We start from the raw sequence: 27,839 nt of genomic DNA on the forward strand, positions 1-27,839 counted from the left end.
TTTGCACCACCCACAGCCACACATGGCAGCAGGAGGTCACAGAAGTAACCAAAGCAATGAGTTCATGGGGAAAAAAAAGACCAGCAATTCCGTATCCTTAAACCTAGAAAATTAACCAAGGAGGACCTTAAACATAGACATTTATTAACATGTAAATGGACTGAGTCAGCAATTAGTTAATAGTCAGGATAATTGAATAGAATATAGCAATGAAAGTGCCATGTAATTATTCTCATTTCATTTAAGATAAATATTTACTACAATTGTAGGATTTTCCCTGTCTTTGGCAAGGAGCACCACTATCGAAGTATCAAACTGTGTCAAAGTTTCTCAAGAACTTAAAAGGCAGGTTGCCACTTCCTGTCCTCATGGTGCTGGTCCCTGATGCTGTGGATAAGCATGGTCGAGGAGCACTTCCCACTCTCCTGTGTTTGGGATGGCTCCTGTGGGACCCAGTGACCAGTGCCTGTGGGCCCTGAGCCACACAAGGTGGGCGCTGCGTGTGGTTTGGGGCTTGCACTGGCTCAGATCCCTCCTGCCACAGCCCTGCAAAGCCAGGCAGTGTCTCAAGCACATGTGCACACACGGCCCCCCAGCCCTGCTCACTGACCGTGCAGATGAGTCTTTGTTCTTGGTGATTACTGTGCAGACAACACACTCACCCGGCTGCACCGAGACACTGCGTACGCAACCATGCGATGTGCTGATAAGGGAAATAGTGTGGAGAAGAGCCTAAGGAGATAGAAGAACATTATTTTAAATTATCTTGAACATAAAAAATAAAGTGAGGATTTGGCAACCTTGCAGCAAAAACCTCAAAACCAGTTATTTCTTTTAAATAAAAACAAAAATGAGAAACAGTAACTATTAGAAATCCCACCTGGTGCTTTCTCTGCGTTAATGATGCTTTTTAAATTGCATGTGGGTAAATGGTAATTTTGTCTCACACCATTAAAAACTAATGGAACCCTTGATGATAAGAAATGCCATAGCTAGCTTGTTGGAAAACGTTTAATTAATAAAGTAATAAAATTATTGTAAACTAGTGCAGTTTCACAGAGGATTCAGTGGGATATAAAACAGATAAAACATCCTTGAGAGTTGATACAAGAAATAAATGCTCCTCTATAAAAAACAGTGCTATAAACTTAAGCTGGTCTGTGTTATACTGACTTAACACAAGCTATGATGAAATAAAGATGTTTGGATGAGCCTTTCATGGGAAGTAGTGGGAAAACCTCCTGAGTGCAGACAGGTGTTTTCGTGAGGAGCAGAAAGCCAGCACACCTCTCCCTGCACTGATGTGAGCCCAAAGGTAGCTGCTGGTGGGCTTTGCAGCCCTGTGAGGCCATAAGAGCAATTCTGATGGTGTTATTGCTGTTACTGTCCTGATCCAGAAGCTCTGAGTGGCTTTGGGGTAAGGCACCACCCCACTCTGCTGCTACAGCCACTTTGATGTACAATTTTCATGAAACAAGTGGTATCAGAGAGTGGAGAGGAGGGATCAGACGATTTCCTGCCCTAGGGAATTACCCCGGTGCTCAATGTAGCTGGATTTCAGCTCCAGGGAGGTGGCCAGCTGGTGGCACGGCTGTGACACCAAGCTTGTACACATTGGTGCATGTGTATGACATCCCAGCTGTTCCACAGGATAAAAAGGTTGGAGAGTGGCAGGTATGGGTAAAAACATGTTGGCAGAGAAGGTGGGTTACCGCTCCTCATCCTGCTGCTACCCCAGTTCGTGCTTCACATCCTCCTGCAGACATTTTCTAGCAAGTTTTGGGAATGGTTTCCTGTAACTGGGAGACTGTAGAGAGGCTTTCTGCATTGCATGAGCTGCGCCAGGTACCCCTGGTATGTACACACCCATGTACAGGAATCCCTAAGTTTCCATTACACTCACACTTCAAGAATTTGCACATGTTTAGCTTCAGGATGGATGTAATTTCCCAGGTGCCCAAACTTCCCTTTGTCCTGAAACTCAAGCTGCAAATCTCAGTGACAAGCACCATCAGCTCTATTTGTGAGCGCTCAGCCCATGGTGATGGGACACTGGAGGAAAGAACGTCTGGAAGAAAGGCACACACAGGCACATCCTGTATTTTGGGGTGTCATAAGAGCCACTTGCAGCACTGGCACTTGTCAGCCCCTATGCAGAACCAGCACTGCCAGGGCAGCTATGCGAAGCAATGCCAAGCAATGCCAGCACTCTGAGATGTGCCACAGACAGATCTGGAAGGTTTGGAACCAACATGGGCCAGTATTTTTCTAAATGCCAATGACATTTCTCTGCAAAGAGCTGGAAGTGTTTCTTTAGTGGGCAGGCATGCCTTCTTTCCTCCCATATCACAATAGTTGATGCTCACAGTAGGAAATGAGGGACACTGCTGTGCTCCCAGTGTGGATGGTTTCTTTTACCAGAGCTTTGTACAAACACCATCACAGCCATGGTCTCTGCCTCCCATAGAACTAAAATAAATGATACTGCAGTATGTATAACTGGTACATTGCTGCAGCACGAAGGTTAATGCTTATGGCTTGGTTGCAATAAGAGGATGATCAGACCTTACTCATAGAAAGTCTGGTCTCCCACCAAGCCTCCACAGACACTGTTGTGACACTTATATGACCATAGCTTCTGGTTAGTGTTTGAAGCAACATCTACTTTTCATTTGAGCGTCTCTGGTTACCTCATCAGTCTCCACCTTGATCATAAGTTAGAAGCCATCCTGCTTGATCTGTAGTTTTAAAATGAGGTGGGTGATTTTTTTAAAGAACATCAGCATAAATAACACTGCTGACAATAATTTCCTGGGTGCCACACCACACCAAGGGCTCCTTACTCACTTTGGCCTTGACATATGGAGAGTCTGGCAATATAAAATCTTTTCCCCACCCAAGGCACCATCCGCCTCTGGGAAACCTATTGTGGTTTCCTCTTGTAGGCAGGTTTATTTTTGAGGTAGCCTCAACAATGTGGGCATGGGGAGAAGGCTGCTGCTCTTTGCTGAGGCAGAGTGAAAATGTTTATGGGGCTCCATAATTCAGCCCCACTGGAAATACCGGCAATGACTTTTCTATTTCCATGGTGTGTGAGAAATGAAAACATGAGCGGGAGTGCACAGAAGATTGGTATGGCCAAAGCTGGGATATTTGTTCCCTGGCAAACTGTGGTTGCTCTTGATTTAGCCACAGTTTTCCCAGCTGATGTTTTGCAAACCCCACAGAAGATTCAGCTTTCAAGGCTGTGAAAGTGAACATGGGGCTGGAAGCCGCCTCTGCGCACACTGGCAGGGAGTCAGACCAAGCCTCCTTCTTTCAGAAGATGTTGCTTGTTCCAGGACTGCGTGGCTGTGGGGGCAGTTTGGGGAAGGAGATTTAATCTTTTATTTTTCCCATATGTCATAAGTATGTCTAAGATGATGACAAAATAATAAGTTGGTGGCTGCTGGAAACTTTTTTTTTAGCAGCTGTGTTTTTAGAATATTATAATTAACCATCCTTTTGCCTTAATCACTTAAAGACTTCTAAAATAACTGGGAGTTTACTGTACCTTTTCTCAACTTAAAGCTTTCCCATGGGGGGATTATGACTATTTTCAGGAAGGGAGGGCAGAAGAAGCAGGGCAGAGCTAGAAATACAGAGTCAAGTTTGTCAGTCTGGATTACAGTATAAATTACTAAAATTGCTGTAGTGATTTTAACTTACAGTTATTGTACTAGGAGCAGGAAAAGAGATGACATTGTATTTCATCTGCACATTGACTGAGTCACTTTGCCTGGGCTCATTTTTTGCAGAAATTCTAATGAAGTAAGTGTGGTATTTATTGGAAAAAAATAAAGGGTGAACTGTGAATAAAGGGAAAAGAACAATTAAAAGCTGGCTCTTAATAAAGCAAGTGGGTGACAGGGCTGTCTCCCCACTCAGTTCCGGCACTAGGCTCAGGTAAAAGCAGAGGGCTGTGGCTCAATGATGGACTCGTGTCTGTCAGTGTTAGATTTTCGGGGTTTTTTTTATAAATGACATGTTTTCTTTTGGCAGATGGGAACACGCCTTGAAGAATAAATTTTTTGGAGGCAAATTGGCTGCCTGGAAATATATTTAGGAACCTGTCAGGTGCTGTGAGTGTCAGCTCCACCCCAGCTGAGCTGGCCAGCACTGCTCTGCTGCTCGCTCCTCCAGTCTCCTCCCAGACCCTCCAATTCCCCAGCCGACCACTGCCAGGCCAGAGCAAAAATAACAACTCCGATACAAGATTTGCTCTGGATATTGCTGATATTGCTTTGTGCCTGCCTTATAAAACTTCCCCGTTGGCTATTTCTCCAGCCAGGGGATTTTACCCAGATGAATGTGCTTGCCTCCCTCTCACCAGCTGCCAAAATCCAACTTATCTGTAAGTGGAAATAATGCTTGGCCTCGGGTCGATCAGAGCCGCAATGCTCTTTACGAGAGGAGGCGAAATAAAACCATTCCCCGTGTTAACAGCTGCGAAAGTCGACGTGCTGAGAGGTTAAGTGATTTGCCGGGTGTGAAGTAGGATGGTGCCTGGCTCTCGGGAACCCTTTTTTGGGAGGGGGGGGGGTCAGGAGGGCAGTGGAGGAGGGGACCACAGACCCCAGGCGTCGCCACAATTCCCATTCCCACAGGAGCACCTGGTGGGGGGAACCACCTGTAACATGCCTTCCCCCAGGCCAGGAGTAAGCAAAGTTTTACCAGGAAAAAAATATATTCTGCAAAAATCCTCCTAAATTAGGTACTGAAAGCGGGTGTTGGGTTTTATGAGCCAGCATCAGAAATAGGTGGCAGCTGGAAAGATTTTGGAACATCTCAGAAGTGCCTAAGCGTTGGGAGGTAAGCAAGGGAAGAGATAGATTAAGCCAAAACCCAGACGCCAGAAGCCTCAATCAGTGCTCATGTCCAGCACAGTCTCTCGTCTGCCTCCGGACATTTAGGCCACAATTAACCAAGATAAATGGGCACCTTTAGTGATTCAGGATGTCCAAATCAGACCCCAAGTATTTATATTGTTCTTCAATATAGGTGGTGCAGCATATGTTCATACAGCAGAATAGTTCATTTCTAGAAATGTAATATTTTTTGCCACTTTATTCAAGAGATGTGCTAGACATGAAGTGGCTATATATGTACAGGTAAAGGTAATAGAAAAGATACCATAAAAGGCACACTGAAAAATTAAGCAGTGTTGTTCCCCAGTTTTGTAGGGTCGGTAAAACTGATAGCAGCTCCCTAGCAGTGGCTTCATCTCCACGCTCACAGTGTGTGTTCTTAACACCTTCCTTCTCTGCAAAACTGAAGTATTTAACCCAAAACATACAAACAAATCTGTTATTCTTCTCCTTTATTAACCTTCCGAGTCCTCTGAAATCGCACACAAGGAGAATGCTCTTCCCTTTTCCTTTGTCTGGGAGACAAGGTTTAAACTTTACATGCAAATAGACACATACATACATGTAAACCTACCCGTGTAATCAGGCACATGCAGCATACTCTTTCTTCTCTATAAATATATATACACATATGTATATCCACAGATATGCAGGCATGTGTGCATATGTGTGTGTACAAAGAGAGAGAAAAAGACTTTGAAAATTAAAGACAAATGTTAGAGAATGATATTCCCAAGCCCTCAAATCCCTAATCATGAGTTTGATGCAATATTTGCCCTAATGGGAAATGATAACTGGCACTATTCCAAAGCAAACCTCGAAGAAAGGAGCAATAAAAAAGGAAAATGCTAGCTTGGCAGTTAAAGAAAGAGGAGCCGAAGCGAGAACTGCTGTCGGAGATAATAAAGAATTAACCACAAACCCCTTTTCTATTAAGCACAAAAAAGGATATTAAAATAACATGCCCCCTCCCTAAATGTTTCAAGGCTTGTGTCATGCTTCTCTGCGCAGCTTCCCGGGACGTTGTGCGGTGCAGGGCTGCAGCCAGCCCCGTGCAGCCGCCTCCCGCTCCCTTCCCGTGCGAGGGAGCCGCGCCACTCCAGCGCACAGCGAGGCACAAGGACGCTCCTGGCTTCCTCAGCTCACACAGCGTTTTCCAACCTTGCCCTTTCCAGGGAGAGGGCACTGGCTGTGATGGGGCAGTTCCGAGGGGCTCCCTCTCCCCTTCCCTCCCCTCGGGAATCCTACACATTGGGATGCCTGCTGTGCAATGCAGCTTAGCTGCTGTGTTTCCCATCATGTCCATAGGCACAAAGACATCATTTAAGTATACACTGATTTCCAGTTATAGCAGCAAACAAATGTTTTTACCTTCATGTTCTTACTTCTATTTTTGCATTTAGGGCATTTTCTCACTAAGACTTACATGCCATAAATTGAACAAAAATGCCACAGGTCTGGGACAAAAAAAAAAAAAAAAAAAAAAAAAAAAAAAGTGCAAAAAATTGAATCAACAGCTGCTAGGTATAGGAGAAAAGAAAATAGAATGGAGGCTCACAACTCTGGATGTAGGAGCCTCCTGGGGCATGCTGAAATGTTACCAACAAAGAAAGGTGCTGCTTGCCGTGCATGTGTGTGTGCCTTGGATGCCCTCATGGAGCTCTCCACAGCCAGGAATGCACTGGAGAGCCCCAAATCAACACCATTTCTGCCAAATGAAATCTCAAATGATGTACAGGGTTTTGGTAACTGATGTTACCCATTTCATGATTACCCAAACCATTTTAGTAGCAAAATTGAAATTAGGCATTCTTTGAAATTTCCACCTCAACTAAACAGTAGATTTTACTATGACAATTTTTAATTTGCAAAAGAAGTGATACTCAGGGCGCTACAAACCCAACAGGCTGAAGTTACCCCTTTTTGTCAAGTCAAAGAAACTCTCAATAATCTTACATTTCAAAGACGTTTATGACCTAACTTTGGTTCATTAGCACATAAGAAGATATTAATGACACAGAGTAATGAAATGTAACAACTCCTTTAGTACTTTCTTATTATCTGCAGTTTGACAAGAGCTAGACTAGCAGCAGCTTTAACAGCATTTTGTAGCTGATGCTCACTAGGAATGCCCCAAACCCAAAAAGGCATAATCCAAAAAGGTGAAGATGAAGCAAGGAATCAAAAAAAAGTTTATTGTAAATGTCAAATGAAGTATATCTGCCAATAAGGGCTTATTTTACAAAACAATGTGTGCATTGCACTGATCTTAACAACTACAAGGGTAGAACTTTAGAAGGAAAAGAAAACAATGCCCAGCTGTACCAGATAGTTTTTAAACCTAAATATCTTGCTCTTCTAGACTTTAAAAACTATTTGTGAAGGAGGTATAATCCACAACTCAGGAAAATACTAATGTAATCTATCTTTAAGAAACAAAAATGAGCTATGTCCATGCAGAAAAGCAGAGTTAAATATCAACTGCTTTTATCTGAGTGCCTAAATGTAAAAATACTTAACCAGGATGCTACCAACTATTACATTAAAACCCCATCATTTGTCTGCCAATACCAGTCAAGGTTAATTTCTTAGCTGAGCTTAAAAAAAAATCCCAAAAGATCAATAAAGGTGTAGGTGGAGAGGTTTAAAAAATAACTACTGGAAATGATGAGCCAAGATCTTTGGAACAACGTGTCCCTGCCTGAGGTACAGGCAGGCTGGTTTTTAGATCAGTCACCTACAACTGTGGTGTCATAAAGTGGAAAAATACCACCGAGAGTCATTTTTAGCAAAGAACACCAACAGCTCCTCTCACATTCATATCCAGAGAAACTTCATTCCAGTTAGATTCATTGGCAAATTGTAAATTCTTATTTGACTTATCAGTCACAATTTTATATTGTTAATTCATATGTTCATTAGACAAATCCATTCCTCTAAGGTAATCGTTTAAGGTACTGCTGGCATGTGAACATGCACAAATGGATAATTCTTAATGACCTTCCCAACTGACATATTTTTGGCATCAGTTTTCTGTATCCTAATTTCAAGCTGCCTCTCTGGTGTTATCGTAGGGCTGACTTCACTACACAGTCAAGGAGGACTTGCAATTGGAAGTTGTTAGTAATCTTGTTACCATCAGATATCAGCAGAACAAGGAACAATTCCAGTTCTCTCTCCCCTTGGATGAAACCCCTGTGTTTCCAGCTGCATAGGTCAGGCTTCATTTCAGCAGCCTTGAAGGAGGAAACATTCAATCAAACAATTTGACTAGATTTGTGACTTTTTCAGTATTTCCACAGTACATCATTTTTGCTCTGCAAATGCTTAGTGCAAAAAAAAAAGAAAGGGAAGTTGGAACTAGATGATCTTTAAGGTCCCTTCCAACCCAAACCATTCTATGATTCTGGGAAATTAAATTAAATAAAGGTCATCCCAGGCTACTGTTCTGGCAGCTGCTCTGCACTTTGCCCTCCCATAAGGCCAGGAGTGGTGCAAGTAAACCACAGACCAGTGGAGATACAGCTTAGCTGTCATCTCTTTCAGGGGTTTGATGTAGGAGCTCATGAGAATACCTGTGGGTGGACCCTGCCCTGGCTGTGCTCACCAGGTTTGCAGCGCAATTAGGTCAAGTACCAGAAAATCCAAGAATGTTTTCCATATTCTCAGCCTGAGAGGTGGTATTTGCCCAGCTGAATGACCATTATTCACATTAGTACCCAAACTTCAGAAGACTCTGGACCAATGCTATCCCTGCTGAGGCTGTTTGCTGTCTCTCTCCATCCCCAGCCTAACACTCTTAGTGCCGCTCATCCAGCACCATGAGAAGGGGAAAAACACGGCATTGTCTTAAATACATGGTTCTCAGGGTTTCCAGCATTTCCACAGTGCTTCCTAGAGCAGATCCAGACAAGGAAAGGGAAATTTCTGGCATTTCCCAGAGCATATAAGAGCAAGAAGAAATATGCTGGGAAAAGATGGGTTAGACAGTGCTGCCGTCCACTGAGGTTTGGCAGCTGACTTCTGTGAGTTGGGAGGCAGGCTGGGAAGGGAGTGAGGTGCAACAGGGAAGAGAGCAAAGCTCCAGGAAAGAGCCCTTCCCCAGCTGGTGGCCAAAGCAGGCAGCAGCCCCTCACAAAGGAGCCGCTGTGGCCAGGGGCTGTGGGTCGCAGTGGAAGCTGCAAGGCGTGTGTGCAGCCTGTGCCCTCCATGCCTGCCCTGCTGCAGTCAGTGCCCAGCTGACACCCAAAAATCAAAGAAAAGAGTTTGCATCCCTTCCTCAAAAGCACAGCTCGGGTTGCAAATCCAAATGTATGGGCAAAATGTAAATGCATTGTGACAAGCTGTACGGGGAATCAAAACAAGGAACAAGGAGCGTATGTTTCTTTTAGAGAAATGTCCTTTATCTCGCAGACAGAATGAAGTGTGTGGCATTCAAATGTTAAGATTTTTACACACTTTCATGAAATACTAAAGAGAAACCAAAAAAAAAAAAAGAAAGAAAGAAAAAAAAAGAAAAAAGAAAGCAACAAGAAAATAACCCAAGTCCATGTCACTTCTCAGCTAGTTTGGTTATTGCTGCTCCTGAGTACTGTAACATATGCACTTTCCCTTTTGAAAATGTATCAAAGTTGTTATTTTGGGGGTGGGATAAACTCTTACCCATGCATATCTTATGTTTTGAAGCCAAGAATGCTTAAGAACCTGCTCTGGATCCGCACATCAGATGCATAAGTGATTAGTGACAAGTGACACAGAAACAGAGAATGTGCTGTGTTACAATGAATAATAAACACGCGCAATTTATGCAGGCAGAGCGAGCGAGGAGATGGCATCCTGCACTTTTTCCATATAAATAATGTGAATCTCTCGGCAATGAAGCCAGGCCGACCAGGGAGTTTCTCCAGCCCGCCAGCCACGCAAACCGGCAGGAGAGAGCAGGAGGAGGGGTCACCCACCAACAGGGCTGCTCCTGGCTTATGGGCCATCACAGAATGAACTGGTGGCCAATAATAGTCTCGCAACTAGAATCACTACAGAAATAAAATTCACAGTGGGCACAATTTTTCACTCTCTGGGAGAAAGGAGCTTTTAGGTAAAAGGTAAAAATTTACTGGAAAACACTCACATGATTTTCTATTTCTTGCGTTTCAGGAGGCATCACTACAGTGATAGAATTAGTGGTGCTTCTCTGGAAAAAAAAAATATTTTAATGAAAAAACTTGATTTTTACATGAAATTTCTCCAGGAAAGGCAAGTACATGTCCCTGGGAGACTGTCAGGGCTGAAGAGATCTGACAGCAGGGGTTTCTGAAGGGCCATGGTGTACCTCACCACTCCTGCATTCTCCATAAGCAAAATCACACACAACACCAAAAAGTCCCCCAAATTCCAAAGCCAGCCAGTCATTCATCCTCATTCCAGTATATGTGATTTTCTTTTTGTATGCCTCTGCCACACACAAAGAGCAGAGCTGCAGGACAACGCACACACATACTCACACAATCCCACATCTCTCAGCCTCATGCTCCGCTGGGGGCACAGTCCCAGGCTGGACATATAGGCTCCTACAACATCCCCACTTTGCCACCATCTTTCCTCTGTCCCTTGCTGCCCTCCCACAAATGAGCCATCCTCCAGGGAAAAGAGAAAGACATCATTTTTTAAATTCAAAAAATATCCACCTGCAACTTAACTCTGGGCATTTTTTCCTGGCTGCCCTGGCCTGCCAACTCTGAGCAAGCTTTTCTCTGTCATTTTTGCACTCTCTCTACACTTTCAGAAATGCACTTGGATAAAAGTAGAACTGAGAGGGGAAAATGCATATTCTGTTAAATAAAAATTATAAAAAAGTTGAAAAAAGTGTCTAAAAGATGGATGTGTAAAGAAATCATAACCATACTTTAACTCTGAGTTTGAGTTATATAAACTGTACTGTGGTAATTACCAAGCTCCTCCAGATTAATAAACAATTACCATAGTAACTACACTATCATATGAAACCTATGCTCATGAATTTTTAAAGCATAAATGGATATATACGCCAGTTGAAAAAGTCTCCTATTTATTTTGTTCCTAGAAGACGAGGGAGAGAGATCCATTAAAGGATCTCGTCAAGTTATTTCTTCCTCTGCTGGTTCCTGCAGTCACACTTCGGACAAGTGCCATATATTATGTACTAACTAGGAAAGTCCATTATGTGTGCAGGGCCTGGGGCTGGCAGGCAGCGGGGCTGGCTTCACACCCCACTCCCCTGGCAGCCCTTGTACCCTCATACCTTGTTTTCCCAGGGGGTTTCTTTATTTGCCAAAATTTAAGGGGTTTGTCGGGATAGCAGGCTATCCCTAGTGGGCTATTTTTATTCTTTTTATGGATTATGTGTGAGAAAAATTTCGAGTTGATGTTTCATGACCACACACAGGAAAGACATCTCCATCAAATGTTTGATAAGCTGACTACTGTGAGAAAGTGCTTGCATGCAAATCTAACTTTCCACGGCACAGTGTGCCTTGTTTTCAGCACATCCACCAGTGTCCAACTAGGCTGACCCCACCAGAGGACATGTCACATCCTGTTTTCTATGTCTGGAAAAATCTAGTGTGGTCTGCTCTTGTGCCAGTGCTCTGCACCCGGGACTAAGTCAGGCATATGCATTCAGCCACCAGGAAAGGGCTCTCTGCAGCCCCTGTTCTCTGCATGGAGGGGAAGGGCCAATGCTCCAGCAGAGCAGCACTACCCAGGGGCAGACCTCTGTTACCTGCCAGCCAACAACACAGACCCTCAGGCACACAGCAGGAAGGACATCCCAGTCTGACATTGCCTTTTCCCCCAGAGCCCAGGCAAAGCAGCCCCTCAGGACTGACCTGCACTCTTCTGTCTCTGAGGCGCTCCTGACAAAATGTGCCAAAATTTGCCAAAAGTGGCCTCAATTGTAGGAGGCATCAATGATTAAAAGCAGTCTATGAGATGCACCCAAGGTCATTAGAAAAAAAAAAAAAAAAAGGCTTTCTCCTGCCCCAGTATCAACTATTGTTTTCACACTGTCACAGACAAAACTTTGGTTTGAAAACTCGTACTCATAGTCCAGAGCTTTAACACAGCTGAGCCTGGCTTTACCACACTTTGCAATTTGTAACATGTAAAAAAAAAGAAAATCTCAAAATGACAGATAACAAGATTATATGTCAACCTGTTGATCATTCTGACAGGAAAGCTGAAAAGCAGCCTTGAGTCAAAAAATAATGTTCAGCATTTGCAGTAATAGTCTAAAACATGAGGTGAGACCTCTACGCTTCAAGGTGGAGTTGCTTACTTTTGATAATTTTGATGAGCTGAAATAATATCTCCCTTTTTGCAAGAAAGTATTTCTTCAGTCACTCTGAGATTTAGGAAAGTCATTAAATCCTTGTGGATTGAAGGTAGAAAAATAAATTGTATGTATTTTAGACTTTGAATGATCTTCCTATAGCAATTTTCGGGGAAAAAAACTAAGAAGAAATCTGCAATTTTAATCTCCTCAGTAGCTTCCCATAACTAAACAAGCAGAACACCACAGTACAAATGTGGATGTTACATGTCATCTTGATCTGCTGCTTTTTTCTTTCATTAAAGCTTTAATGCAGCAATTATGGCTACGTTGCCCTATAAAAAAAGGAAAAGGCAGTTTGCTTTAAAAAGTGAAATTGCATAGCCTACTATTTAATTATACACAAATGTAAATGGCCTATTTTTCCATAACTGGTTATTACAGCACTGTTTTACTTTCTGAGTTTTCACAATCTCTAAAACCTACAATGGTTCCTGCTATATAATTGTTTTGCTACATTATTGTTTTCATCTTATTTTTTCTTTTAATGCGAGTGCAGCGGGATAAATCTTGGTTTTAAGCCAGCCAGTACTTCATCTACTTAAGCTTTTATAGATGAAGATTGCTGTAATTATCAGAATACCCGCTTATTTCTGAAGTATTATCTTGGCAACCTGCTGGCATTTACAACCAATTAACAAGCTTTGCCCATTAGTTGCATAAGGGGTATCACAGAGTAAAGCCATTGTGTGCTAATTTTCTATTTTAGATAATCAGTTTGGCCATCCAGAATGGAAAGGGGAAGAAAAGAAAGGTTTGACACCCAGTGGCAGACATGTAAAAATTACTACATGCCCCCCTGAGACAAAGGTATCCAGCGACTGCATGATTGCTTCACTGTCGTCACCACTGGGTTTTAAGTATTTATTCCCTTTGTCTCTTTTGGAAGAGAAAATAGAAAGTACAGCTTCAGCAAAGTAATCATGTCCTCTTTTTTTATTTTTTAAACAGACTGGCTTCTCTCTCTGTCCTCGCGGGCTTGTAATTTCACCAAATTGTACAAATGTTAAACACGATTTTAAAAAAGAAAAAAAGGAAAGGGGGAAAAAAAGAGCAAGCAAGAGTGAAGCCTGTTTGCCAGCGCAAATCTCAGCCTTCCTCCCCTGATCGCGGGGCCGAGCAGAGCCCTCCTGCCAAAGGCAGCCCCTCGCTCGTGCCGCTGCACCGCCCTTGGTTAAAGCCATGTGCCGGCTGCGGGTTTAACCAGGCGCTGCTATGAGCAAATGGGCTCCCGGCCGACATTCGGCCCCGGCTGCTGAGCCGCTGCCAGCCCCGGATGCCTCCTCCCTGCCCTGGAGGGTTTTTTTAAGCATTAACCTTTGGTCGAGGCACTGTTTCCTTTCCCTGCTCCTGGTGCAGAGCAGGGAGGATGCATCGCCATTTGGGTGCCCTGGGCAGGAGAATGCTCCCGCCTGTGACTGTAGTGCTGCATTTTCACAGCACTTCCTGAAGAGCTCATCCCCACCAGACCCATCTCCAGAGCTGCCCCATGAGCACCCCAACCCTGCTTTGCTGCCCCATCCACACAGCCTGTGACTGGTCCTGTCTTGAGGACATGCACTCCAAATCAGGCACAGAGGGAAGTGGGCACAGCTTGCAGCACCGCTCTGCCCCTGCCCTTCCATTGACCCCACTGACACCAGTCCCTGTTTCCACCTTCCCACCCCATCCCTGCTGCCCAACCAGCACCAGGCATGAGGCTCAGTCCTCCTTGATCTCCTGCTGACTCCAGGTCATGAACTTGGCCCTTCTGTACATCTCCATCCCATTTTAGATGAGGCAACCAGGACCATAAGGGTCTCCTCCCTGCTGCGGCTTGCCCCACACCACATGGCAAGGGGAGAAATGGGTCTCTGATCCTACCCAAAAAGCCTCAAGGTAAATAACAACGATTCAATTATTATGCTGGAGGAAACAGGATTTACCCATTTAATTGTATATAAAATTAGACATTGACCTGGTATAGATGCCTGTGTTTTGTAATAAGGAGAGAAACTAATCAGTTTGAAGATGAGCGCAGTCCTTAAAGCATGGTTAGATCCCATTTACTCCATTGAACAGAACGGGTGGATGGTTCACGTTGTAAAATGGTTTTATAAAATGTAGTGAACTGTACAATGACGTGTTTTATTTGCCTCCTGTGGTTTAGATTCATATTTTGCTTTAGCATAAGTTAAACAAAATTAAGACTATGATTATGCTAAGAGGATGTAGCCAGTAAAGACAGAAAATGTTGAACTCTTCAAAGTCATAAAGAATTGTCAACTGTGCAATTAGTAAAGGCTGAACATACACACTGAAGTCTATTAAGTCATAAATGAATGAGAAAAATGTAGTGCTTGAAAATTTAATGCATATTTGTCTTAAGTATTTTAAATTAATTGCTATTGGCTACAATCTTTAGAAAATATAAGATTTAAGTAAGGTACAGTATAAACCCTCCTATAAAGTAAATCTAATTACATAGCCAAACTACCTAAAAATTATTTCAGCTACTGAAAAGAAGTAAGAAAGGTTGATGAGCCGTGTACTGGGGACAGTTTGGAGCTCCCTGCAGCCTGTTTCTTCTGATGCTGCCCCAGCTCAAGCACCTTGAAGCCCCTCCAGTGCTGTCAGGGAGCACAGATCAGCTATCTCCAGCATCACAAGAGCTCACATGTCTCCTTTTTGGGCACCTCTGGACAGTTTTCCCCCTCAGGTTTCCATTTTTCTAATATAGAAAAAAGGGAACTTGTATTTTAGAGGAATTTCTTTCAAAGTCTCAGGTGAAAAAGCTATTAAAAATTTATTTGCCCAATTCTAATTAAGTCATTCCCAGTCAAGAGTAGTGTGCCCCAATAGCCTTGCCAAGATGATGACAGAGGCAACTGGAAAATGAGTGAGCAGAGAAATTCTCCCCAGGGAAATGAAATAGTACCCAAATTACCACCATATCTTCTGCATCTGCAAAGAAGGAGACATGTTCCTCCAGGACTCTACTCTTCAACACTAATATTATTATTAAATATTTACATACCACCCTAAGTTTGCATGACACTTTACAGAGATAAAAGATGCTCTCTTTGCACTGAAGATCTTACAACCTACATCAGACACTGAAAGTAAAATTAGCAGGAAGAAGACATGATGAAGATAGAGAAAAGGATCTAATGCTGGTGACCCAAAAGCATTTTTAGATTGTAACAGCATGTGGACATGTAGCACTAGGACTGACAAAAGCTCATGGCTCTGGGGCTCTTTTTGCTTTTAGTAGCCATTTGACCACCTTCAAATTCATGGTAGCCATGTGGACCTATTTCCCTACAGCTTTGAGCCAAAGAAAGAAAATAATGCCATCCTGTAACCACTAGAAATTTTTTTTCAACTGATTTGTCTAAGGAAAAGAGAAGTCAGGCTGCAAGAGTTCAGCAGGTCTGGGCTGGACAAGTGGGAGAAAGGCCTGTGCACTACAGCACCGAGCTGAACATAGAAGTGAGAGTTGCTTGGTTCTTCAGCTTGAGTTTCCTCCATTTTGATTAATTCCCTCACTTCATTTTCATTTCTGCCAGTGTAACCAGAGAGCCATGATGAATCAGCCTTCCATCTCAGATACCCTGGGCTGGGGCTGCTCTGGCCTTTCACTGGGGCTGGAGAGACAGCAGCAGGAAATCAAAGCAGCAAAGGTGGACAGGTGGAGATCCTCAGCACAACTCTACCTGTCCAGGGCATGGGGTGGGCACCTACCTGGCAAAGTACAGGAAACACACCTCTGTAGGAATGATGCTAAAAGCCCCTCTCGAGGAGGGTAACACCCTTTCTACAAAGTGTGTAAAATAGTTTAACATATTTTAATGTAGACATTGCTCCTGTGGGTAACCAAAGCAAGCCCAGCATTAAGCTGCAGTAGGATGCAGCCTCCAGACATGAAGGGGACTTGACAGCCCCAAGCCCACCCTGCAGCTCTCTCTCTGCAGTGCTGCACCCAAAACTCCCCAGGATGGGAGACTTTGGAAGTAACAGCAGCAAGGACAAGGCCACCAGGCTTGAGAACAAGGGCCAGTCAAAGAGGAGATGTGCTGGAGCTTCCACCACAGGGATCCAGCTCAGGTGGCAAAAACCCCTTCTGGGTCCTCACTGCCCACCTATTATTTTCATTCACAAATTTGGTGATCAAGAAAAAGACATTTGCTGCCTTTTAAATTTTTAAAACTAATCTTAGCATAAATCAATGGCAATGAAAGCTTTCCCCAGGTTTCCCAGAAAATACACTTTGTTGATGGACCTGAGGCATCATGCAGAGAGAAGCAACAGCACACATCCAATTCTCTGAGACAACAACAGGCAGGACGTGCAGGGCAGAGGAGGTGCAGTCTGAGGCTTCCAGCAGCACAGAGATGCAGGCACACACATGCACACAGACACACACACATACATGCACATACACACATATAAATGCTCCCAGCAATTCAGTTAGATTAATTTGCTTTGGCTATTCCATTATTTTCCTGGTAGAGTACTTAAAGAATCAGGTTAAGCCTTTGCATTAGATACACAAACAATGCTCCTTTACCTCCACATGGGTGTTGTGAGACTTTAATTAATGTTTGTAAAGTGCTTTCAGATCCACAGAAGAAAGGCACTATAGAAGTGTATAGTCTGATTATTTCACAGCATACAAAAGTAGAGGTGAAAAGAAGTAGTCTCCTCCTTATACATAAAACTACTGATCTCAACTCCTGCATTAAAAACACCCCAAGATGTTAAGGAAGAAAAGAATTCTGACCATGAACCTACTTCAGGCTTCCCCTTTGCCTTTTTCATCTGATTTCTGGTTGAGTGAAATAATAAGCTATTGTATTGCTGTAAACTCTTTGTAAGTAGATTTGACTAAGACAACAGAGTTCAGTGCCAGCAGCTACTCTGATCATTCTTTTAAATGGAAATTTACCGTCTGCTGCATCACATGGAAAAAATATAGAACTATTTTTCACAGCTTGTTCACTGAACAGATTATTGGAGGGAAGAAAAATAAAAAGGCTTCATTTTCTACAGATCCCAAATCTTAGTGTAGAAAGTCTTGGCAATTTCCTTTTGAGAGGAGACAGATTTCACTTTCACATTGATTTAACAATGAGAAGTGCATCCAAAATGAGGGCCTGATTCTGAGCATTTAAATGGTTAGCCATAGCTGACTCCACGGCTTATCTATGGGAGAAAAACTGCTCACATCAATAAGCCTTTGTAGGATCTGGTCCTAATATAGAACCAGTTCTCAATGTCATAAAATCACTTTTAACAGCATCTTGTGTTACATTTAATTTATTTCACATGGCCTCATAAAATAAGATAAAAGCTTGTAAGTCTAAAAGTCATATTAAAAGGATTGGAAAAAATCTCCCTACCATGTATTGGTGTTTATTAAGTATTATCTTCATGCAACTTACACACTTTTAACTCCAGAATTTCCAAATTGTTTCTAATCCTAATGGCAGTCATCAAGAGCTGAGAGTGAATAATGTAAATATATTACAACACACTCATTTATTGGAGAAGAAACTCCTTCCCAAAGCTCTCATGAGACCCGGTCATCCCTTTCAGCTCGAGGCAGGAGCACAGGGCCTTACACGGGTGCCTTTCCCCTCATTTGGGTGGGGCATGGACAGACAAAGTACAGCAGTGTGGTCTGATTTCCAAACTTAGCCCAGGAAACTTGGGGATGACAGACACAAGAAGCACTGGCTTGCACCATGTCAATCTAACAGTGGCCTAAAAAATGCACAAGCATCTGTTCTTTAATGTACAGAAAATCTCCAGACACAAAAACATCCTTGGGGACAAAAAGTATTCACTTTTTAAATGAAGGTGATGGAGGGCCTCCCCTGCACCACTGTAAATGTGCTTTCTGCTTCAGCCCAGAGAGGGGAAGGAAGGAACTGGAGCCATGGTCCCCAGGTCAGCAGGTCTGCTGGTCAGAGCACACTGCTAATAATGCCAAGGTTGTGGGTTTGATCCCATAGGATCTATTCACCTAAGAGATGGCCTTGAAGATCTTAGTGTGTCTCTTCCAATTCAGAACATTCTGTGATTTAGGGAGAGCTTACCTGAAGGCCAGGGGACACAGCCAGGGCTTCTGAAAAGACATGCATGGTAGCCTCTGGTGTGGCGTAGCTTGGATCTCATAGATTCCCCATAGAAAAGAGGCTCCTTTTTCAGTGGTTGAGGGACAGTGTTCCTGGATCCTGAGGGATAGGTGAATTCAGGGCTGTAAATCAGGGAGTGAATCCTTGTCTACCCTTAGGACTCCCAAAGGTGTGTGTGCGTCTGAGTGGTTGGGCATTTCTCCAAGGTTGGCAGTAGGGCAACCAAATGCCAGATGGGCCACCTTCCTATTCACAGTATAGGTCCTTTGCTGGTGAAAGAGTATAGTAGAACTTATTATAAAAGTGCCTTCAGCATCTCAGAGCATGTCAGCAACCTTAGAGAGCTACTTTTATGAGTACTTGGTTGCCAACAAGAAAAAAACTAAAAATTAAAAAATCCCAATACTATGGTATATGAGCTAAGGCAATGTTCCATTAAAAAAACAAATCACAAAACAAACACACACACACACACACACACACAAACCACTTGCTCTTTTTTTCAGCTCACATTTCCTTAGTTTATCAATGATAACCATTACCATAAGAAAATGATGAGGTCTTACCTGATGCTGCTCTTAGGAAAAGGGTTTCAATACAGAAGGCCATCACAGATGTCAATGTTTGAAGAACCAACAGCAGACCCACTGCCTCTCCCACAGGATGCACAAGCCAGAGGCAAACCCAGGGGCAATGTGGTAAACAAACACTGTGCTTCCAACTTACGCCCTGGAAAAGAAAAGTTACTTTTGATGAACTAAAAGAATTCCTGAGGACAACTTGCAGTAAAGATAAACTTTAACCATGATTTGACATGACAGTCAATAAATAACTTCAATATAATCACACGTACCTCTTTGGTAGGCAGTGGTCTAACCCAGCAGAGATGCTTTTAGAACATGGCTGTTCTCACCAGCCCTTGATATTTTTCTTGTGATCCAGCTACATCACATTGAAAAACCTACGCCACAGCTGTCAGGGCTTCTCTCCAGCAGATAATTAAATTCCATTGTGAGAAGTGAGCTCAAGTTTAGTGACACCATCCCTGCCAACCAAACAAGAATGAGAGCCATCAGCTGCACAGACGTTGATTTCTTTGCTGAAGAAGAGGTGCCTGCAAGTACTTACCAGCATCCTCCCCGGGTAGGTGCTCAGCCCCCAGGAGGTACCTGATAATAACATGAGTACATCTCAAGGGATGATTGTGCTGGGAGCAATGCACTTATGCAAGAAGGCCTGACAAAAGTGGAACAAGTCAACAAGTTTAAAGGATATTCAAGATGTTTTCCAAACCAGAAAAAGACAGTGTTTATCTTGAGCAGTTGCATGGTAGGCTTATGCTAAATGCAAAAGAGGAAGCCATCGGTGTTTTTTCCCATGGACTGCCCTCTCGAGTTTTTCTTTTAGGTAGAGGTTTTTTTTTTTCTCATCATATGTACATCCCATATTTTTTGCAGATATGTCCATTTTCTTTAGATAGCTTTTAAACTTAGCTTGTCCATCAAAAATCAGACTGCACATTAACTAGTACCTAACAACTACCCTTCCTTTGCTATATTGCTTCATATGTAAATCTGTTATTTCTCAGCTAATTACTGAACTGTCCAATTTTATGTGCAGGTGGAGGAAAACTGCATTTTTTCCTCACAAGATAAGAATACTACTTCTCCGCTGGCATCCCAAAGAGACTGCCCCAATTAATAATGTGTAGCCAGGTCTCAAATTTAAGAACTGCACGCGCCATATCTGTTCTCTTACTTTGCTCATGGCTCAAGTGTTTCAAGCCAGCATTCCTGCTGCAGTAGCTCCAGAGATGCTAGTGGGATGTCACAGTTACAGAGGCATACATCTGTCTTGAACATGCTGTGCCAGCCAGAGAACAGCTCAGATCCCACACAGCCTCCACGCTCTTCCCTGGTACACAGGAGGAGGTGTATCTGGCCTCCAGGGAGGCTCTCCAGGAGCCTGCTGCTGAGCCAACAGCCAGAAAATGCAGCACGTTTGAGCAGGAAATTAAACCTGACTCTCCCATAGCCTCAACAAATGGCTCATCCAGCCTGCTGCAGCCAGTCTCTCGGTAGTCTCTCCATCCCCTCTGAGAACTGAACACTAACACACACATTCTGAATCAAAGCCGGCTGCCCCAGTCCATGAAACGTCATCACTGGCAGCTGCGGAGGGAGGCCTGAGGCTTGACAGCACCTAAATGCTGGGTGTAGATACTTAAAAACATGGCTAAATCAGTTGGCCCCTTTCTAGATCTCCTCCTAAGCTCCCAAAATCTGCGTTTATTCATCACCCTATGTGCTTTGCTAGCAGCATTGGCTTCTCTGCTTGTCAACACGCCGACTTCTGAATTCTCAGTGCAAAGGAAGCCTTTCATGGTTTGGCATCCTCTTATATGTTTATGCTTCTCATGATATATTCTCTAGCCAAGTCTTTAAGTTCTTACATTAGTCCCCAAGCCCAGACATCAATATGTTGCTGATCAGGTCTTTTCACATCATGCTGCTTTTATCTGGAATGCTGTTTCTGATGTATCCAGGGAAGCTGATGTTTTAAAGAATGTGATTAATTAATCTTTTTCCTTTTTGTTTAAAATACACTTGAGCACAGCTATTTCTTTTGCTATAAGACTTCAGCAAGAAATTTGCCTTCTAAATGCTATTATGCTGGGGAGGTCCTGATTTGCATCTTTGTCCTTGGATAGCATAGATGCACAGGGGTCCACAAACAGAGATTGATTGATTTCCCTGCCCCCCACCTTTTATAGTCTACAATAAAAAGTTTCTTTAAAGGGGAAGAAAAGAGAAGCACGTGCTTAATATTGAAGAATAGCCTGCTTGTGCTTGATACATTGGAGAAACAGTTCAAGAACACTTCATCCTCCTGCAACTATTTCCTGCACTTCTGCCAAGGTTAGGGAAACCTTGAGTTAGCTGCTGCCTGAATACCTTGGGCTGGTATCAGTCTGAACAAGTTCAACTGACTGCTTGGATTTTCATCTTTATTCTGCCTCCCGTTGTCTTCCCACTTTGGCAAATAGAAATCACCTTCGACTTTGGGGGAGGCCTCAGCTGAAAGCATCCAACAAAGAGAATTCCTCAAGAGATGCTGGCTGGGGGGTCAAGGTCCTTTCATTGAGGCCCCTAACTCAGCTGTGTTGGTGATCAGCCATCTGTCATAAAAATAAGACTGTAGATCAGCCTGGTCTGGGATCAGGTGGGTCAGAAAACACAACAGCATAGTCTCATAAATGACTGAAAAATTAGACCAAAAGAAAAGCAAGAAAAATCCACCTCCCTCATACTTAAACTCCCCTTTTTCACACAAGTGAAGAAAACAGAAGTAACAGAAAGAAAAAGAATCAGGCAAGTATGAAAAACTTTACCTCATTTTTCATTTTGGCTTTAAATGAAAAACACTGCTTGCCAGAAGAATCCTTGGATGCCGATTGGTTTTGCACACAGCTCCTCTGACGTACAAGCCAGAAGAGAAGTAGCACCAGGATAGAGAACAGAGAGACCGATGGATCCCAGCTCGGAACAGCTGCGGGACAACCAGCCCATCACGACTGCAGATGGAGGCTGCAATGCTGCTCCTGTGCTCACTTCAAGCTGCCCCTCACACAGGAACCAGCCCTTTCACTGTCCTTTTGCACTGCTCTGGGTCTAAGGGCTAGCTCATTTTGTGTGTCTTACGTGAAGAGGCACATGGGTAAACCTGACCTGCTGGAAAATAAGTGAAAAATCCGGCAAATTTTCCCTCTAATGGTTGTTTTTTTTTGTAATAAGAATCATGCTAACCACTGTTTTCTGTCATGGGACCATGGTCTGAGCCTAATTTTAACAGCTTCAGTCATTTAAATATAGGAAACGCAGAACACAGGGGTGAGGAAGAACTCAAGCACTTCAGCAGATACAGGAGAGCAACACCTTCTTCTGTGAGCTCCCTTGGGGAAATTGCTGAAGGTACATTACCATGGCTACCTACCTTAACAGACAACTCCTTTATTCCAGTTATTTCATGGCAGAAGAAGGGACTCCAGTGCCAGTTTTCTTTTTCTCCTTTCTTCCATGAAGGAATGACAACAGTGGTTCCTGCTGGCCAGCTCACCTCCTCCCATGGTGTCTGCATTCACCAACCGTTAAAAATCTCCCGTGGGCCTGGGGCTGTCCTGCCTCAGCTCTCTGGGTGCTGGCCTGCTGCAGATACCCTGGGGACAAGCTGCCAAAACCCCTGCCACAATCCTAGAGGGCTGTCAGGGAAAGCGCCCTGCTGGAGGAAAGTCCAGAAGCGAGAAACAACAAGAGATAAAATGGAGATAATGGGGAAAGAGCACAGGTTTATTGGGGAGGAGATTTCTGGAAGGTCCAGGGTGCATTTTATGACTGTCAAGTCTATTTTATGATACCTTTTGTTTTTTCCTTTCTGAACAATTGTGGTTAGAATACCATTATTGGCAGTAATGCTACTACTGGATAATAAAGCCTCACAGACTGGTCTGGAGCCCATGCAACAAAATACAAAGATTCCCATTGTCTTTGTCTCAGCTTCACAAAGAATAGCCAAATTACATTATTAAACACATCTGCAGATTAATTTCTGTCCACTTAAAATTTTTGCTGCCTAAAAACATCGTTTAATTTCTCTCCACTTAAAATTTTTGCTTCCTAAAAATATTGTGTCTAACCTCATCAGAAAGAAAAGGAGAAGTAGAGGGTGAGCAGAGGAAGGAAAGGCATCATATCATAAGCAGCTTGCAATGTTACAAACATGAGAATAATCTTTTTCTAAAAAAGAAAAAAAGCACCACTAACTTTTTCACATTTTAGCAAACTTCTCAATTAGGATTTCTTCCTGGCTATTTAAATATGCTTAAAGTAATGATTTGCTGTAATTTGTCTTTTTCCTTTGGAAACATACCGTGCTATTGTCAGCTTTAAAAAAGAAGCAATTTTCTGACTTTTGAGATTGAGTAGGTCACGGAAAAATTACTACTGTGGGAGCCTATAATTAAATCTAAAATGCAGCTGCACCTATAAAAAAAATAAAATTAAGTTTATTCTATTAATACTTGAGTCTAGAATTGTATTTGACTCTTCAGACACGGGTCAGCTCAAACTGTACCTTAACTGCAGAACTTCAGTAGCTGCAGTGCCACTTGCAAAAGCAGACATGATATAGTACATACAAATGTATTGGCAAGTATTTGCTGGTATCTGAATTAGAGTCAGTGTAGCATGATTGTCATTTTCACACACAGAGCCTTTCTTTCCTCTTTTCCTAGAAATGGCACTACATTTCTGGGTGTTGGTTTTGTGCTTGTTTTTTTTAAGAAACTCAATTAAAATAAATCCAGGTAAAATCACTAATGTTTATTGTAAATTTAACTAGAAGAAGTACAGAAGGGGGCTTTTGAAGAAAATAATGTAGTACATCTGAATTGAATAAAGATCTTTTCCCAGAATTTGACTAGTCATGAAATGAAGACAAGGTTCTAGACAATACCGTGACACAAAACCAGACTTTGTGTATTTATAAATAAAATTTATCATAGATCCTGACTGAATGTTCACATGGTACCAGATACAGGCTTTGAATTAAGTATTAAGTGAAAATATTGAAAAAAAAAATTTTGACCCACAAGAGATTTTAAAACACCTAAAATATACAAAATTAACAAAAGCCTCACCGAGAAAATAAGATACAGATGTTGTCTAACAACTCATGAGATTTATTCTGATGTCTGCTGATAAAAAATACTTCCACAGAAATCTTTAAAGAAATAAATAAAATCAGAAGAACAAATCAGTCTAAAATAATGGTATTGATTTTATGTATTAATAGTAAAAAAAAATAGCTTTTTAAAAATAAGTGCATTTAGGATCATCACCTTTCATTATTTTTAGGGTTATAATAGGTGGCATTCTACTGCTCTTCCATATGGCATGATTTTATATATTACACAATAATTTATAAAACTACATTGCCATAGAACCTCCTCTAATTCACTAAGTTTAAGGGTTATTTTTCCTTTCAACCAGCAGGAAGGAAATTATACTTCTTTTCATCAGTCATTCTCACATGTCCAGCTTTCCGTGCTATTATAAAGAACATACCTAAACCCAGCCAGTTTACATACATGTCTATACCCTATTTATTACATATAACAGGCTGAAACTCTTTCTTCATGTGCAAACTCCACTATTTTAATACACTTACAAATCACATCTAATACAGCTATCCACGACTACTGTGAGAATGGAAACAGCATATCAGAAAGGGTAATAGAAAGAAAAACATTTATGAGGAAACATTATACACAACACAGGATAGATCTCTTTTTCCTGTTTCAGAAATGACTTCTGAGCCACAGCGCTGTTGCAGAAAGAGCCCACAAAACCTGTATCATCATATACACTACTTGATTAAGCCCAGAAATGATCCTGAGAACCAGCAGTTTAATTATTTGATTTCACATCTACAGATTGCTTTCTCCTGGCTGCCTGTTTGGTCAGCGGCATTTTTTTTTTCCCCTACTTTGTGCCGCGGAGCTGGATTTCTGTTTTCCAGCTGCATATATTCCGTGGAGGAAAAGAAAACTGATCCATGAAGTTGCTATTTGCATAAAGTGCAGAAACATCTGTCACAAGATTCTTGTTGGTGGATTGAAGCATCAGGAGATAGTGCCACTGATCATCTGCCTTAATACTATTGAATTCTGTTTCTGTCAGCAGGAGCTGAGCGAGGGTGTTTGAGGAGGCAGAGAAAAGAGAGTTTGCTCAGAGAAGACATATTCTTACTATTACTTGAAATGAGTGATCGCGTACGTGACGCCGTCTCACACAAACACTCAGGAATGAGCTCTGCCCCAGGATCAGTAAATGCCCTGTTCCATCTGATACCAGTTTTTTTGCAAGTAAAGATCTTACAAAGGTATGCGGTGATTTAATCAGAATTCTGCAGTTGCCTACAATACACAGCAGCTTTTTTTTGTTAAACCTCGTGCAAGGAATGATCCATGTAGCACGGCTAACGTTAGAAAGTGCTCGCTCTGCAGTGCTGGTTTGAGTTTTAGTTTTGGTTTAGGGAACCAAATAAAAAATCTTGAGGAAAAATTATCTGCATCTCAGATCAGGAAAAATTTCATTCTGTTTCTGTGTGTATATATAATGCATGACTACAATCATAAGTATCAGGTGGAGCAGCCAATTCATTCATACAGAATACATAAATAGAACAGAATCTCAATGAAATATAATAGGAACAATCGAAAAAAAAAACAGAATTACTTTAGGTCAAGTGTTATTTCTAAAAACCCTAAAAGTATTTTTGTGATTATACAAATTTCATATTTTTGCATTACATTCTGCTCTTTTTTATCACAGATGATTTTTAAAATTCACTAGCTCCGTTGATAAAATTGTACAGACAGATTTCAGGCTGGCCTCCTCTCTCACAACACTGAGAGTCAGAAATCAGTCTAATCTATGGTATGCAGTGCAAACAAAGTGCTCCTCTTGGCTCCTCTGTTTCGCGGCATTTAACAGCCATTCTGGGAGGAAAATAAAGTTTCTTCACATTTACTGTCTACTTATGAAAGAAGTAGCATGAAGGTGGTCAATACAGCACTATTCTCTGTTTTCTGTCAAAAAGCTTTGAGACACTCAGCTTCCTAAACTAGGTCAGCAGAGATTAATACCACATTAGTAAAATCTCATTTGTCATTGTCATTGCAAAGCAACAAGGCTTTAAATATTTCTTATTCATAGCTGATCTCTGTAACATGTATGTGTGCTGCCTTTTTTTTTTTTTTTCCCTCGCTCTTTTACACATTCACAGATACCTCGACTCAACTGCAAATGTCTGAGTGCAGGAAATATCCTGATCAGGAGCACAGCACAATAGGTCACAGGAAACTGTGAAACAAATTATTGTAAAAATAATAATACCCCAGCAACTGCCTCAGAAGGGATCCTTGCTCCCATAAACATATTTGTATAAAAAGTTTCTCTGGCAGTGGTTCACCAGCAGGCAATAATCAGCTAACATACTTCTTTGTAATTTTTTTGTTTCATAAATAATACAGGAGTTTACTAACAGGAAGTTTGTGGGAAGCAACAGTAAACAGTCTAGCAATCCATCTGTTATTGCAGAATGCAAGAAAGCTGAATCAGATTCTGTGCAAGTGGACTATTTTTGCTGTTTGTACTAGCAAAGATGTGTGGGAAATGGGCATTTAGAGTCATTGTTAACATGAACTCCTGTGGACCTCCTTTCTCCCTCGCCTTGCAGAAAGGGATGTCTGGGTGCAATTTCAGCAAGAAGCCTGAGGATTTCTGTGGCTACAGAGCAGCTCGTAATAAACCTGAGCAAAGCAGACAAGGCATTTGTATCAGACGTGAAATATTCAAGTGACAGTTACAAAGGGACTTTTGCTTCCTCGAAATCAAACTCAGAAAGAATGACTTCTAAATTAAAACACTCACAAACTCATGTTAGCGCCTTCCTCAGCATCAAGATATTTATCAGGAAGAAGTTGAAGGGTTGGAGGGAACTGGAGTAGGAGAAAAGGAAACAAGGAAAAATAAGGTAACGATGGAGGTTGTACTGACAGACTTTCTGTGCCAGCACAAGTAGAGAGTCAAGCAAGGGTGAAAAAAAAAACTAGTATCTTTCCTGAAGACAGACTGTTCTGCTGGCATTGGTCCACCCTTGATATATTGCTTATGAATAGAAGGCTAGAAAGAGAGCGGGGGCAGGCGTGTAAATTAGTCACTACTACTACAAAAGCAAGCTTTCCTTGCCAACGGCAACGCGGTGTCTCACCTCAAAGATTAATTTGTAGCGCTGAAGTGCGTGTCCAAGACAAAAAGTTGTGCTGCGAAATAAATGAGAGTCAGAAGTGTAAGTATAGGATTATACCCTGTGCTTACTAGGAATCACTTAATTTTAACAAGCTAACAAATTCTGCTTATTCACAACGCATCTGAATATTACACATTGCACTTGGTTTAGAAGACAGTAAATACGCAGAAAACCTCTGTCCAAAACAAAACCTGCTAAAAAGACGTATAAAGTTGTCAAGAAACAAAAACGTCAAATTGCGGGGCACGGTACCAAGCCGATGGTTGTGCGCCGAACAGCGCCGGGGCAACGTCGCAGGGCTCCCCGCGGGGAGGGCAGCTCCAGCGGGACGCTCGCAAGTGTTTACAGCGGCAAAGCGACGCCTTTGGCCGCCGGCCGGCCCCTCACGGCGCTGCCACACGCCGGGGGGAGCGCGGAGCGATGGGCTCGCTGCGGGGAGGGATGGCCGGGCCCGAACAGGGGAGCCGCGGCCGCTCCACCCTTCCCGCCGGGGGCTGCTGCCGGCAGGGCCGGCACCGAGGGGCGGCTGAGGGGCGGCTGAGGGCTGAGGAGGGTCGGCTGAGGGCTGAGGAGGGG

At 42.6% G+C, this 27,839-nt stretch overlaps 2 long non-coding RNA genes across 4 annotated transcripts in view; one reads left to right on the forward strand and one right to left on the reverse strand.

Annotated features, from left to right (window-relative positions):
• The window catches only part of LOC140684582 (uncharacterized), a 100,001-nt gene that overhangs the window by 50,312 nt on the left and 21,850 nt on the right, over positions 1 to 27,839 (forward strand). The gene's annotated exons all lie outside the window — the stretch shown is intronic.
• On the reverse strand, positions 125 to 27,778 carry LOC115496002 (uncharacterized). Of its 3 annotated transcripts, XR_012057023.1 has the most exons (5): positions 19,521 to 27,778; positions 19,246 to 19,437; positions 18,959 to 19,121; positions 18,354 to 18,661; positions 125 to 732 (listed from the first exon to the last, which is right to left on the reverse strand). It is a non-coding gene; the product is annotated as an uncharacterized lncRNA (long non-coding RNA). The 3 variants fall into 3 exon arrangements; XR_012057022.1 differs by having other exon boundaries at positions 19,246 to 27,777; XR_003961366.4 differs by having other exon boundaries at positions 18,354 to 18,491; positions 19,246 to 27,773.

This window comes from Taeniopygia guttata, chromosome 7 (genome assembly GCF_048771995.1).
Source record: "Taeniopygia guttata chromosome 7, bTaeGut7.mat, whole genome shotgun sequence".
NCBI lineage: Eukaryota > Metazoa > Chordata > Aves > Passeriformes > Estrildidae > Taeniopygia > Taeniopygia guttata.